The 13,618-nt window shown below is 38.0% G+C and overlaps 1 protein-coding gene across 5 annotated transcripts in view; it reads right to left on the bottom strand.

The window, feature by feature from the left end:
* TNRC6B (trinucleotide repeat containing adaptor 6B) overlaps positions 1-13,618 on the bottom strand; it is a 243,249-nt gene that overhangs the window by 138,451 nt on the left and 91,180 nt on the right. The gene's annotated exons all lie outside the window — the stretch shown is intronic.

Here is a 13,618-nt window from a genome sequence, read left to right as displayed (position 1 = left end):
GCCCCACCTTTGCCCGTTTTTAAATCAGGTTATATGATTTTTTGTTGGTGAGTTGTAGTTCTCTACATATTCTGGATATTAACCCCTAATCAGACATATGATTTGCAGATATTTTCTCCCATTCTGTAGGGTGCCTTTTCACTCTATGGGGTGGGTCTTTTGATGCACAAAACTTTAAAAATTTGATGTGGTCTCATTTGTCTATCTTTCCTGACATTTGGTGTCACATCCAAGAAATCACTGCCAAATCCAATGTCACAAAGCTTTTCTCCTGTATTTTCTTCAAAAAGTTTTATAGTTTTAGGTCTTCAGCTTAGGTCTTTAATCCGTTTTGACATAATTTTTGTATATGATGTGAGACAAGGGGCCATCGTCATTCTTTTGCAAGTGGGTAGCCAGTGTTCCCAACAGCATCTGTTGAAAAGACTCTCCTTCATTTCCCATTGAATGGTCTGGGTACGCTTGTCAAAGATCATTTGACCTTACACGTGAGTGTTTATTTCTGGGCTTTCTATTCCATTCCATTGGTCTATCTGCCATCCTTATGCCAGTATCCCATTGTTTTGATTGCTGTAGCTTTGTCATGTATTTTGAAATTAGGAAGTGTGACTAGTCCACCTTTGTTCTAATGACACTTTTTACAAAGTGTGCAAAAACAAGACACATTCATCACTCTTAACCCATACTGCTAAAACTACAGTCTCTTTCCATCTCTGCTTTCCCCCCAGCATGACTCCCCCATCAGTAGAGTTAGAAGTGGCTGCAGGCGTTTTGGGGATCCATAAAGGGAAAGTTACAGTGGAGATTTTTGGGGTTTAGTGGAATATATTCATGTGGTTCTCAGCACTTCTGTGTATGGTCGAGTTACTGTTAATCATCCTACCATACAAAGAGAACACTGGGCCAGCTTACTCTGCATCATGACAGAAGTGTGCAGGGCCAGATCATCTCATGATGTCAATGTGTCAATTCAAAGAGTATCACAAGAAAAAGTGAAGCCTTACAAGAAAAAGTGAAGCCTTAAAATATAAGGATACTTAATAGAGATTTTCCCAAAGTTGATAACAATCTCAAAAATTTATATAATGTTACTAATAACAAGTTGTGGGGATGAAAGGAACTTTGTTGATCCGTCAGTATGAAAAACCCTCTTGTGGTCAACCATGCTATATATAACAAACAACGAATTATCTTTCCAGTCTCCTTCTAGAAAATATCACAAAACCAGTGTAATATGAAGGGGCAAAAAAGACTATGTGGCCGGAAAATGTAGAGAAAAAAGACTCCCAGTGATGTGTTAAGTGGTGAATACAAATGTTAGTGCTATTTTTCTGAATTTTCTATTTGTCCACTTCTTAAAAGATGCCATTGTTTGTGGTTTTCTTTCCTCGTTGTAAATAAATGTTCACTTTTGTACAACTTGTATTTGAATTAGCTCTCTTTTCCTTAAAGTGCATTTCCAAAAACCTAGATTTGTTCCTGGTCAGAAAGAAGGGTCTCTTTGCCTCAACAAAGGCATATAATGGGGGCGCCTGGGCGGCTCAGTGGGTGAAGCATCCGACTTTGGCTTAGGTCATGATCTCACAGTTCATGGGTTTGAGCACCGTGTCAGGTTCTGTGCTGATGGCTAGCTCAGAGCCTGGAACCTGCTGCAGATTCTGTATCTCCCTCTCTCTCTGACCCTCCCCTGCTCATACTGTCTTTCTCTCTCAGAAATAAATAAAACATTTTAAAAAAATAAAAAATAAATTTTTTTTAAAGGCATATAATAGAGAAGGAAATGAGATGTGCATGGAAGACCTTATGGAGAGCCACTGGACAGGAATACAAAGACCCTTTAATTAATGAACTAACTGATCATTAAAAACTCTGTCTTTCTTTATTGAGAGAGACAGAGAGAGACAGAGAGAGAGAGAGAGATCCCTAGCAGGCTCTGCACTGTCAACACAGAGCCAGATGCAGAGCACAAACTCACTAACTGTGAGATCATGATTTGAGCCAAAACCAGGAGTTGGACACTTAACCGACTAAGCCACTCAGGCACCCCTAGTTTGTTTTTTTAAAGTAAGCTCTGTGATCAACATGGGGCTTGAACACATGGCCCCAAGATCAAGAGTCACATGCTCTACTGAGCCAGCCAGGCGCCCAAGATCCTTTAAACGATAGAAAAAATATGCATAGGCAGGCTAAAGGCGTCTTATGGAAGACCTCAGAAACAAAGAAAAAGGCATCTTCTGCCAAATAAACAATAATCAACAACTGTCTCATAGGTAGAGACACTTAAAGAATAGTGAAAAATCAAGTCTGTTGGAATATGCTCAAGAAAGAATTGAATACGGGGGTGGCTGCTTGGCTCAGTCAGTTAAGCGTCCAACCCTTGATTTCAGTTCAGGTCGTGATCTCACAGTTTGTGAATTTGAGCCCTGAGTCAGGCTGCGCACTGACAGTGTTGAGCTTGCTTGAGATTCTCTCTTTCTCTCTCTCTCCCCTGCTTGCATGCGCTCACTTGCTCTCTCTCTCAAAAACAAACAAACATTCTTAAGAAAGTGTTGATATAAAGTCAAACATGGTAAGTTACCAATTTACTTTTCTTTCGCTTATCAAAAATATTCTGGGATTAGGATTTTCAAAGCGAGTATGTAGAATAGGGAGGGATTCTTAGCACTCAGACATCTTCATTCATTCAATATATTTATATATTTATATTTATTGATACTTTCTATGTGCCACTGGCAGTGACCAAGCTAACAAAAGTCTCTATCCTTGCGGAGCTGATGATCTAGTAAAAAGCCTTAAACTGACATTTCACTGCCAGCCATCATGTTGTGCCTCCTCTCTGCCATTCTCTTCACCTCTACCTCAGCCCAAACTTCAGCCCACAGACATTACTGGCAGGAAGGGAAACCGAGGCAGAATGCTCAGGGTAGAACCTGTATCCACACCCCCTGGCAATCAGAACATTTGGAGGGAAACAAACACTAGCTTCTCTTCATGACACCCCTGGAGATCCTTGCACCAGAATGTGTATTTCTTCACCTGTATCTACAGAGCGCTATTTCAAATATTTAGAAACATTTTACAACTTCACGACAACAATAACATCTCCAAAAAAGAGGCCTTAAAACACCAATTTCAAGGAACTGGACAAATAACATCTTGCCTTTTGAGTTATGTTTTTCCATAAAGGCAGTTATTTGTCCTTAAGCAAAATACAAGCTACAGAATTAAGACTATTATTTTTTTTTAATTTTTTAATGTTTATCTATTTTTGAGAGAGAGAGAGTGTGTGAGCAGGAGACGGGTTGAGGAAGAGGGAGACACAGGATCCGAAGATGGCTTAAGGCTCTGAGCTATCAGCACAGAGCCCAACGCGGAGCTTGAACTCACGAACTGAGAGATCATGACCTGAGCCATAGTCAGACACTTAACCAACTGAGACACCCAGGCACACCTAAGACTATTATTAAATTAACTGTAGTTTTCTAAGAGCTGCATAATCTACCCTATTCATTGTTGGTTAAAGTCATCACATGAACCTGTAAGTAGTAGCAGCCCTCGGAGTTTGTAGTCATTTTCAACTATGAGACACACAGTTTCTGAAGTTATGATTATTGTAATTAATCCATGGCCCAGACATCCAAGAAAAACCTCAAAAAATAGAATTCAGAACTCATTACGTGCTTATGAGGCTCAAAGGGGGGGGGGCAATGTTTGAGAGAATTATTTTTTTTAATTTATTTATTTTGAAAGAGAGAGAGAGAAACAGCACAAATGGGAGGGGCAGAGAGAGGAGACAGAGAATCCTAAGCAGGCTCCACATTATCAGCGCAGAGCCCAATATAGAGCTTGAGTGCACGAACCACGAGATCATGACCTGAGCTGAAACCAAGAGTCAGACGCTTAACTGACTGAGCCACCCAGGCGCCCTGAGAATTAATTTTTTAAGTAACTTCAACGCAAATCACAAAATTTATTACCAACTGACAGTTTCCCAAAGGCCTAGTGCAAAATGTTTATGGTTATGCTAAAATTCCCAGCAGCAAAAATTCCAAGAGCATAACTATCATCTATTGAACCTCTTTGTGGTATTTTCAAAATAGCAATTAACTTGAAAATAAAACTCATTTCCTTTCTCTTAAAAACAATTAAAAAGATTATATAGAAATCCAACCATTCTTCTGATGTTCAGCTTACTACTGTGTAATAATGACTAAGTTTACAGAGTTCAGTTTGGTACTTCTTAGTGAGTTTATTTCAACATGTACATAGCTCAATGGTTTAAAGAAAAAACATGAGTGAAAAGCTCATGGTAGAATACAGAGAATGTTAAGAAACAAAACAAAACAAAAAACAAAAACAACCCTCTTTCCTAATGGCCAAACACCAAGGTTTGTATTGTGAAAATAATTATGTATAAAATAAGTGACTTGGAAATATTTTCTTTCTTTTTTTCTTTCTTTCTTTTTCTTTTTCTTCTTCTGCTTCTGCTTCTTTTTCTTTTGTATTTAGGAACTATGACAGAGCTGCCTTTTTTTTTTTTTTTTTTATTAAAACAAACACCAAAAGAATGGTTCCCAAAGAACTTAGTGTGAAATTTGATGGTTAAATATGAAACAAGGAACATCCTAATCAAAAGAATCCTTAGTATAGAGACTAGGGGAGAATAAACTTTTTAAAAANGTACAGACTTTGTTTTTTTTTTTTTTTTAATTAAAACAAACACCAAAAGAATGGTTCCCAAAGAACTTAGTGTGAAATTTGATGGTTAAATATGAAACAAGGAACATCCTAATCAAAAGAATCCTTAGTATAGAGACTAGGGGAGAATAAACTTTTTAAAAAAATTTTTTTAACTTTATTTTTGAGAGACAGAGACAGAACATGAATGGGGGAGGGGCAGAGAGAGAGAGGGAGACACAGAATCCAAAGCAGGCTCCAGGCTCCGAGCTGTCAGCACAGAGCCCGATGCAGGGCTTGAACCCACGAACTGTGAGATCGTGACCTGAGCCAAAGTCGGACGCTTAACCAACTGAGCCACCCAGACACCCAGAGAATAAACTTTTAAAGTTGCACCTCAATATGTTTAAGGAAGACAGAGATGTAAGTTAATAAGTTCGAGTAAGAGCAGCAACAAAGATAAGGTAAGGACAAGCTGTTAGAATTAATGAAAGGTCTGTATAATTAATAATTCAGAAAAATTAAAAGGGCATTTTATAACTAGACATTTAAGTTGGGAAGAATGTAATTAGTAAGAAGGGAATTTAATCAAGATATTGGAGTTCAGACATTTAAAAAACAGCACCTCAAGCACAAAATCGTATTACACCACGCTAGAGTAAAAAGAGCAATGTTGATTCCATAAATCACATTCTTCTCTCCGAATCAATATAAAACTGTCTTCAATACTTTGACTTCCATCTAGGGCTCCCATGCAAGCTCTGAACAGATTTTCCCTTGCAAAAGGGAAATCAAAAAAGATGGCACTCCAAGAGAGTTGAAATACAGGAGTTGATAAAATTCTACCAACAATCCTTAAAAAGGGGATACTGTCTAAATAACACATTATAAAATGAGATTTAAAAAAATTTTAATATGGATGCTTTATTTAATACAACATATATAAAAGATTATCATTTCAACATAAAATCACTGTTAGGAATTTTACAATTTTGGGGGGGTATTAAGTCCTTGAAATCCAGGCTGTATTTTGCATTGAAAGTACATTTAGGGGCACCCAGGTGGCCCAGTGGGTTAAGCATCTGACTCTTGGTTTCGGCTCAGTTCATGGTTTCATGATTAGTGGGAGCGTCCGGCTCTGTGCTGACAGCGTGGAGCCCACTTGGGATTCTCTCTCTCTTTCTCTGTCCTTCCCCCATTCGTTTGCACTCTTTTTCCTTTTCTCAAAAACAAATACGTGTTTTTAAAAAGCATATAAGTGGGCGCCTGAGTGGTTCAGCCGGTTAAGCATCTGACTTTGGCTCAGGTCATGATCTCAAGGTTCGTGAGTTCAAGCCCCGCGTTGGGCTCTGTGCTGACAACTCAGAGCCTGGAGTCTGCTTCAGATTCTGAGTCTCCCTGTCTGCCCCTTCCCTGTTCATGTTCTGTCTCTCTCTCTCTCTCTCAAATAAATAAATAAACATTTTTTAAAAAGTAAAAAAATAAAATAAAAGGCATATAAGCTTTCTCTTTTATAAAAACAGTAAATGAACTACATTTAAATTCAGTTGCTAACTTTTTTTATTGTGGTAAAAAACACATAACATTAAATTTACCATCTTAATCATTTTTAACTCTAAAGCCCAATGGCGTTTAGTATATTCTCATTGTTTTTCAATGGACCTCCAGAACATTTTTATCTTGTAGAACTGAAACTCTATACCCACTGAACACTAATTCCATCTCTTCCCTCTCCCTAGCCCTTAGGCAATCATCACTTTTCTATTTTCTGTTTTTATGATTTTCATATTACATGACTCCAAGTTAAATGGAATCATACAGTATTTGTTCTTTGGTGATTGGCTTATTTTGGTTAGCATCATGGTTCACCTACATTATAGCATGTGACAGGACTTCCTTCTTTTTGGAGGCCTCATAATACTCCATTGTATGTATATCCTACATTTTCTTTTTCTTTTTTTTTTTATCCCACATTTTCTTGATCCAGTTGTCTGTCAGTGGACACTTAGGCTGCTCCGCTGTATGGCTGTCATGAATAGTGCTGCAGTGCGCACGAGTGTCCAATTATGTCTTTGAGATCCTGCTTTGAGAGATCTGTTTTTATCTATTTTTTAAAATGTTTATGTATTTTTGAGAGGGAGAGGGAGAGCAAGCAGGGGAGGGACAGAGAGTGGGAGACAGGATCCAAAGCGGGCTCTGCACTGACAGCAGAGAGCCCAATGTGGGGCTTGAACGACAAACCGTGAGATCATGACCTGAGCCGAAGTGGGATGCTTAGCCGACAGAGCCACCCAGGCACCCAGAGAGATTTATTTTTAATGCTGAAATTTCATAAAATGCACCAAAAGATTTAAGAAAATTTAATTAACAAAAATTTACGAGAAAAATTGAATCACTGCATGCAGTATGTTAAAGACAAATATCTTTTGAGAATGAGCCGATTTAAGCATGGAGATTTAAAGCTTAGATTGTAAGCTAGATTTTAATAAAGAAATGAAAAAAGAGGCCAAACTCATTAATACAGTTGGCTCCCACACAGGTTTGAATTGTGCAGGCCCCCTTAAATGCAGATTTTTTTTCAATAAGTACAGTAGAGTACTATAAATGTACTTTCTCTTCCTTACAATTTTAAAACATTTTTTCTAACTTATTTTATTGTAAGAATAAAGTTTTTATAAAATATATTACATACAAAATAGGTATTAATTAATTGTTTTATGTTATCAGTAAGGCTTCTAGTCAATAGCAGGTTATAAATAGATTTGGGGGGAGTCAAGACTTATGTGTGGAATTTTGACTGCATGGGGGGCCAGTGCCCCTAACTTCTGGGCTGTTCCAAGGTCAACTGCACACCAACGCTGATATCTGGCTGCAAATAATTTACAACAAATAATCTGCCTACAAACATCTAGACTATCACTTGTCTCATAAATAAAACCAAATCAAGAGCCTGTCTTGGGTGGAAACATTTTATATGAAATGAGCTTTCAATAAGCATAGTCAAACACAATCTATGAGCAAGTATCTGCTTATGCTGCTTTTTGAAAAGCTATTACAGTTTTATATTTACCCCTGTGTTAAACACATTATGTGATTAATGCTGTGTGAGTTTAATGTAGTAATTATATGGCAATAAACTTAGCTTGTCTGATTTGTTACACTAGCTCGTAAAGTAAATATCCTCAGAAAATGATTATATTAGATACACTAATAGTTAATAAACCTCATTAAAAGCAACAATATTGAAACACTATACACACACATACACACACACACACATTTTAAAGCTATACACTCTACTAAGTGTTATTCATACATACATCAGAATTCAACACAACTATTCTAAACATTAAGTTTAGCACAGATATTTCTCAATATCAAAAGTCAATTATTTTTCAAGAGGGCTGCCTACATGCATAGCTATCCTAATCTGCCTATTAATAGAACACAGTTCTAGTAAAATAAACATCATGGAAATAAAATAATGCTTTCAAAACTTCTAGAACCTATGGTAAAAATGTTAAACGATGAAACAAGGTAAGTGGTGTAGATCAGCTAATAAAAACAGTTTTAGTCCTAATCCTCATAAGAGTTTGCCCTATGACCTTGAGCGTCATATTATCCCTGTGTTCCATCTGCCTCCATAAGTGAAACAGGCTCTTCATTTAAACGAAGACCAATGAATGAGAGCCATTTTGGAAATCCATTTGGAAAAAAAGTAAGTTAGATCTCTGCCTCACATCATACACAAAAATGAGTACCAGTTCAATTAAAGGTGGAGGGGTAAGGGTGCCTGGGTGGCTCAGTCGGTTAAGCGTCCAGCTTCAGCTCAGGTCATGATCTCACAGTTCACAGGTTCGAGCCCCGCAACAGGCTCTGTGCCGACAGCTAGCTCAGAGCCTGGAGCCTGTCTTCGGATTCTGTGTCTCCCTTTCTCTCTGACCCTCCCCTGTTCACACTGTCTCTCTCTCTCTCTCTCTCAAAAATAAAATTAAACATTAAAATTTTTTTTAAAAATTTAAAAAATAAAGGGATAAAAAAAGCAAGAAAACTAAGGTATTTTTATTTATTACATTAGGGCAAGAAAACTAAGGTATTTTATTTATTACATTAGGACAGGGACAACTTCTCTAAGTAAGCACAAACTATAGAAGCTATAACAGGTTAATTGATTTTATCACATAAAAATGTTTTAAGTTTATTCATAAGAAAGACACCCCAATGTTAAAAGGAATGGGATAAAATATTTAAAACACCTCAGAAAACAAAGCTAATATCTATATTTTATAAAAGATCCTACAGAGGTGCTAGGGTGGCTTAGTTGGTTGAGTATCTGACTCTTGATTTTGGCTCAGGTCATGATCCCAGGATTGTGGAACTGAGCCCCACATCAGGCTCTGCACTGAGAATGGAGCCTACTTAAGATTCTCTCTTTCTCGGGGCGCCTGGGTGGCTTAGTCGGTTAAGCGTCCGACTTTCGCTTGGGTCATGATCTCGCGGTTCGTGGGTTCGAGCCCCGCGTCGGGCTCTGTGCTGACTGCCAGCTCAGAGCCTGGAGCCTGTTTCAGTCTGTGACTCCCTCTCTCTCTGACCCTCCCCTGCTCATGCTGTCTCTCTCTCTTTCCTAGAAATAAATTAAAAAAAAAACATTTAAAAAAAAAAAAAAGATTCTCTCTTTCTCTGTCTCTCTATCTCTCTTCTGGCCCCCCCCCTTCTCCCCTACTGGCACTTACTTTCTCTCTTTTAAGTAAAAAAATAATAATAATTTAAAAATATATAAAGGGCTCCTACAAAACTATCAAAACAAACAATCCAATAGAAAAATGAGAATACTCGGGGCACCTGAGTGGCTCGGTTGGGCGTCCAACTTTGGCTCAAGTCATGATCTCGCCATTCTGAAGTTCAAGCCCCGTGTCGGGCTCTGTGATGACAGCTCGTAGCCTGGGGCCTATTCCAGATTCTGTGTCTCCCTCTCTTTCTCTGTCCCTGCCCTACGTGTACTCTGTCTCTCTCTCTCTCAAAAATAACTACTAAAAACATATTTTTAAGAAAAATGGGAATACTATGCAAATGAATAATACGTAAAATTGAAAAATTTGTGGTCAATAAATTAACAAAAGATATTCCATCTCATTAGTAAGCAGAAAAGTACAAATTAAAACAATTAAATATTAGGGGCATCTGGTTGGCCTAATCAGTGGAGCATGCAACTCTTGATCTCAGGGTTGTGAGTTTAAGCCCCATGTTGGGTGTAGAGATTACTTAAAAAAATCGAACATACATACAATAAAATATAAGCATGGCAAAAATTTAAGGACAAATAATTTTACTGTCATCAAAGGTGAGAAAAAATGGGCATTATCATGCACTAGTGATGGAAGGGATCATGGGTATTGCTTTTTCGGAAGGCAACTTGATAGCAGCTCCCTCCATGTAAAAAAAATACATCCCATGAACCAACAGCTCCATCTCTAGAAATTTATTCTACAGAAATACACCTGTGAATAAAGATATAAAAATAAAGATGTTCAATAAAATATCATTTGTAGTAATCAAACCAGAGACCACCAAAACATCTATTGGAGAAGAGTGATTATAGTCCATCCATTCAACAGAACATTCTGCAGATGGTTAAGAGCATGAAACAAAGTGTGAAAGATGCCAAATTAGAAAACCAAGTCACAGAAGAATTATGTTGGAGGGAAAAAACCCTTTTCAGTTGTTGTTTTAAAATATACAGAAAACAGGGGCACCTGGGTGGCTCAGCTGGTTAAGCATCTGACTCCTGATTTTGGCTCAGGTCATGATCTTGCAGTTTTGTGAGTTCAGGCCCCATATCAGGCTCTACGCTGACAGCGCAAAGCCTGCTTCAGATTCTTCCTCTCTCTCTACCCTTCCCCCACTTGCACTGTCTCTGTCTCTCTAAATAAATAAGCAAATTAAATTTACAAAGATCAGGAGAGGGAGAAGAGTAAAAGGAGAGTCTCAGTTTTATTTCTGTCTACATTTACCATTTGAATGTTTCATGACGATCGTGTACAGCTGCCCCTTGAACAACATGGAGGTTGGGGCACCGTCTCCCCAGCATAGTCGAAAATCTGCGAATAATTTCTAACCCCCCAAAACGTAACTACGAATAGCCGGTCATTTGGAAGCTTTACTGATAACACAGTCAGTTAACACCTATTCTGTATGATACATTTATATCTATGCTGGTTTCTTACAATAAAGATGCTAAAGAAAGGAAAATGTTTTATTTTATTTTTGTTTCCAGTTTTTATTTAAATTCTAGTTAGTCAAGATTTAGTGTAACTGGTTTGAGGAATTTAGTAAAGGAAATGTTTTAAAATCATAAGTTAAGAGAGAGTAATTTACAGCACGGTGCCATATTTGTCTGCTCAGTTCTTAGAGCGTATGGCCCTTGATCTTGGGGTCAAGCCCCATGCTGGGTGTAGAGATTACTAAACATAAATAAACTTAAAAAATTTCCATGTATAAATGAACTTGCACATTTCAAACCCATGTTGTTCAAGAGCCAACTGTATAATTTAAAACATAAAATAAAAAATAAAAAGAAAATAATAAGTGGGAGGGGCGCCTGGGTGGCTCAGTCGGTTAAGTGTCTGATCTTGGCTCAGGTCATGATCTCACGGTTTGTGGGTTCGAGCCCCGCGTTGGGCTCTGTGCTGACAGCTAGCTTAGAGCCTGGAGGATGCTTCAGATTCTGTGTCTCCCTCTGTCTCTGACCCTCCCCTGCTCATGCTGTCTGTCTTTCTCTCTCTCTCAGAAATAAAAGCATAAAAAAAAAAAAGAACAAGTGGGAATTCCGTAAGTCATTCAACAATGTGTACACTTCCAGGATCTAGAATGTAGTATGCAGTTCCTAGATCTTAGTATCCAGGAATTTATCATCTTCTGCCAACTACAGTTCTGAGATGCAAAAAATAAAGTAAAATAAAATAAAAATAAAAAAAATTTTTTTAAATCTTTTAATTTTTGTTGCCTCAAACCAATGAACACATCACCTTTGCTACCCACTCCCACAGAAGAGGTATACAGGTCTTTGAGAGGAGTGCCTACTGAGAAGAGTCATTTCAATATAGGACAGCAGATCAGGACCAGGAAACAAACAGAACAGAAACAAAACAAAACAGGACTCATCTGTGAAAAGGCACTATGAGACCCAGGAGAACAAAACAAGGTAAGGACCCAAGTCCACCCGGCCGTCTGAAGCTCTCTAAAAGAACGGTTTGTATAACATAAAACTTGTGGGAGCATCTGCCCCAGCAATGCTTCCTGAATACCTAAAGAAGTTGATACAGGATAGGGGTTACTGGAGCAGGTTTTTAAAGATAAAGACTAGTTTGTTTTGGAAATGGATACCCTCTAGAGAACAGAACTTTCGTCTGTGTTTTAAAAATAGGCTTAATGCCATTTTCATTATTTCCCCCAACTCCCTCTTATCCATGAGACTTTGATCTTAACAACTGCACAGTTTTGCTAACCACAGTACTTTTCAGGAACACAGCTCCCAAGACTGGCAAAGGATTTGGGTTAGGAAGATATTATAAAACACTTTAATGTCAGAAAGATCCAGATTCAAATCCTAACTTCCATTTCCAGCTGCATTTCCATGGACAAGTTACCTACCCTGATCTCTGAGCAAAATGGTACACTGCAATGAAGGGAGGTAACATATACAGCATCTAAGCAAAGTACTTTGCGCACAGAAAACCCTCATCATATAGAAGCTGTAATTTTTATATTATAAGACCTTTGACCGGAAGGTGGGGTTGGGGGAGTGGGCAGGAGGACAGGCAGATGCACCTGAAATGTTCCTCTAATTCCACTGGGACTAGAGGTTTGGCATTCTGCTTTGCTAAAGATGAACTGATTCCGTGAGCCCATGTAGAATGTAAGTGCATTTGACAGAACTCTGCGAAGTTAGGATTTATATTGTAAGCTATTTTTAAAACTGCCTGGTTAGCAAATTAAACCAGCTGTGAAAATATCCTGGTTCCCATTCACAACAAATACAAGACAAACATTCTCCTTTAATGAACCGGGCCTCATGGCAGCATAACATATTCCACATAATTCATTCCTAAGTGTTTCGGAGACATACTTTCGTAAGGCAGATCAAAACTAAACTCTTTTCTATGAAACAGAAAATAAGATGAGAGAGGAGTTTGTCTCTACAGGTGTTCGGTAAATTCCATGAATCAGTCACTATCCTATTCAACTTAGGAGACTACTGTCCGAATAAAAAATTGTAGTTATGTCAGTACTTCAAGGCAGTCTTAAATGTTTTTCCTTTAAAAGGGCATATGAAACACCAGTCTTCTCTGCAACACAATTTTTCAAGTTCTGTGGCAAAGGGAGGGGAAAAAAATCTATTCACTGTCACCAAAAAGCTACCCCAAGGACTTCCAATTTCAGATTTAAAACTGATCACTCGTTAAGAAGTCAGGGGAGAGGTCTTGAATAATTTAGAATGTTGGCTAAGTTATATTATTTATCATTTCTGTTCCTTTAGGGAAACAATTTGTTATTTAAACAAATAACAGAAGTATAAATAACTAAATGGAATAGAACTTCAGGAAGTACTATTCAAATAAATTCACACGTGGAATGCAGGGAAAACAGTCTATTAGTTTAGTGCACTTCACTAAAAAAGTGCACTAGAAAAGACAACCAGACTGAATTAGTTCAATTTGGAACATCCTGAGCCTTAAAGCCTTTGCTAAAGTGTAACATAAATTTTGATTAGTCAAGTGTGAAAATCTACAAAGCCAACTTTCTTGTCCCTCCAGTTAGTCTGTCTATAAATAGAAGCTATGCATTAATTGCCACCAAAGCAACTGGTGAGCTCCACGACGTGCCCAACGTATGCATTCTCTGCAAACATGCTCTCAGTGTGCTCAACCAAAGTGCTTCTGAA

The sequence above is a fragment of the Crocuta crocuta genome, unplaced genomic scaffold (assembly GCF_008692635.1).
Source record: "Crocuta crocuta isolate KB4526 unplaced genomic scaffold, BGI_CrCroc_1.0 scaffold143, whole genome shotgun sequence".
NCBI classification, from domain to species: Eukaryota; Metazoa; Chordata; class Mammalia; order Carnivora; family Hyaenidae; genus Crocuta; species Crocuta crocuta.
This window is presented reverse-complemented; position numbering and strand designations above follow the sequence as displayed.